The sequence below is a fragment of the Pteropus alecto genome, unplaced genomic scaffold (assembly GCF_000325575.1).
Source record: "Pteropus alecto unplaced genomic scaffold, ASM32557v1 scaffold195, whole genome shotgun sequence".
Classification (NCBI taxonomy): domain Eukaryota; kingdom Metazoa; phylum Chordata; class Mammalia; order Chiroptera; family Pteropodidae; genus Pteropus; species Pteropus alecto.
Genome location: NW_006438073.1, coordinates 7786737 through 7789255, shown reverse-complemented (window position 1 = coordinate 7789255; position 2519 = coordinate 7786737).

Here is a 2519-nt window from a genome sequence, read left to right as displayed (position 1 = left end):
GCTTGGATACATAATGAAGTCAAACTTTCTTACTATGAACAGCTGAGTATTTTGGATTTTACAAAAACGACAAACAAACAAACAAAAACCTACCCTGTCTCGCTGCCTCCCTCCACCCCTCCACCAAGGGCAGTTATGCCCCGCACGTCATTCTTACAGCTTCAGCCAGGACGCAGAGTTTGTTTTTGATTTTGCGTTTTCAATTCAAAACCACTTTCATTTTCCATACCAAGAATTTAGTAAAATTCTGAAAAAGCTTGCTAGGTAACCTTGTCTAAAATCTCAAACTCATAAACTAAAGACATTTAGTATGTTGTTTCAGCCGACCGCATTTTTGAAAAGAAAAAATAAAAAAAAGTAAAATTAAGGGAGATAGATATTATATTATTTAAATGTGCAGTTTAAAACTACATATTGAAAGTTATGGATCATTAATGTAAATTATTTTGCAGGGGAAATATCTAATTATCTCTTCCAGATAACACATGGAAATGGAAATGTTTCATTCTAATTATAATAACCTACCAGGAGAGAAGCCGCACTATTAGAAATCCAAACTATGCCCCAAAGTTGAATTGGCTATGAAATTCACCCGCAGAGTCTCCAGTGCTGTTTCTGGGTCCTTCTTTTATAGAACGAGGAGAGAAAAATGTATTTGTTTGATTGTTTGCGCTGAAATTACATTTTTATAAGAATTATTTGGTATGATTGGTGATGGCGGTGATTTTCCTTTAACTTGCAACGATCATGGTTCTCCCTAAAATGCATCCCCAAAAGTCAAAGCATACACATTAATTTCGAGGATTGTTTTGCACCCACTGATTTCGTGTCCAAATCGTTAGCCTTTCTATAGTTAAAAGAAAATACAATATGGCAAGGTTTGGATCTACGACGCGTACTGAAACAGGTGATTTTGCGGCACAAATAAGGATCTACGGAGTCTCTAGCGGTCGAGCATTGCCCGGGCTCCGTTCAGAGGTGTTTTCAGGCTACGTGCTGACTCATTTCTGCGTAGACATGTCTCAGCTCCGTGGTCAACATTCCGGCAGTAACCCCGAGTTTGCACCAAGAGGGCGGAAGCCCCGGATGTGCTGCCTTGATCTCAAAAGCACCACGTGGCTACGAAAGTCGTTGAGCATTACCGAGTTAGGAGCCAGAAAATAACGACTTCCCGTATGATGAGAACAGACAAACTTCCCACATGGCCAGAACTGAAGTGCCCGGTTTAGTCTCCCCTACCCCGGCCCGCAGTTGAGGATGCGTGCGCTCTCATTTTAATTAGTTGAAAAACCCAACATTGACATGCGTTTTTACAGTACGGTGCTTCAGAATTTTCCCAAAGTCTTCATGCCAGCGTGAAGATGCTGGGCTGACAGGCGCCAAGCTCTTAAGTTATTGGAGTTTCTTTAGGTAGCAAGACACAGTGCTCTTCTAGGATGGCTGTAAGGGAAACAGCTGTGTCATCTGCATAGCTGATCTAAACAGAGAAGTCACAGACTCTGGGCTTCTGAAAACTAAAATGGCATTGTGAGATCTGGATGGTGGTTCAGACACAGCACAGGGCAGTGGCTACATGACTGTGACTCCGGTCTCTGGTTTATGCCATTAGGGTAGCTCAGGGGCTCTCCCCTCTCCCCTCTCTCTCTGTCTCCTATTTACTAGATGATTCTCCCTGTGCAGTGCTGATCCAGCGGGTCTGACAAGTGAGGAAACTGCTTATGGTGTCCCCTGGGGCGGAGGTTTCATCCCAGGTGTTCTCGAGGTCGGAAACCCATCTTTCGTCCATTTGACGGTCGCCGATGTGGTCCCACCTGGGTTCAGAGCACGTGGGGCCCTGGATCACGACTCTTCCGAAGAAGGCTGTGCAAAATCTTCCCCGAATATTACTGACATTTCCAAGTGGACGTATTTCTGGCAAGCGGAATCTTTCCTAAGGGAGTAACGACACTTCGAAGGACTTCACAGCTTGCTACGACTTGAATCATCACCTCTGGTCTTGTATTTTGCCATATCCCCACACGTGTCCTATCGCACGGAATGATTTTAGAAGGTACCTGGAAGTACCGTGTTGTCCGACAGCTCCGTGTCCACGTAGCCGCGACCTGTGCCTGGGATGCCGTCAACGCTGTCCTACTTTCCTAAGTTCCACTCCAGCACTGGCATAAAAGAGACCCTGGTCCTATATCTGTGCAATAGCTCCTCCTCCCTGCGGGCTGACTTCCCTTTGGGGAAGCACCCAGTCCTCGTCGTTCAGGGGAAGCTGAGCCCACGCCTGCCTCCCGGGTCGGGAGGGCACGTGTTAACAAACCAGTACTTTATTCACTCAGCTGTGACTTTGGATCAAGAGTGGACATGTGACCCAAGCAAGGCCAAGCACTCTCAATCACCTGGGGCCACTTTATAGAATTATTTGGAAAGAAGTCGTGTTTGTTTTTGTAAAGTTGATTAACCGGTAAAGAGTAAGACTAGAGTTTCTAAGGGTCAGTATTTGTCGCCGCGTGGAGATAACCCACGTACGA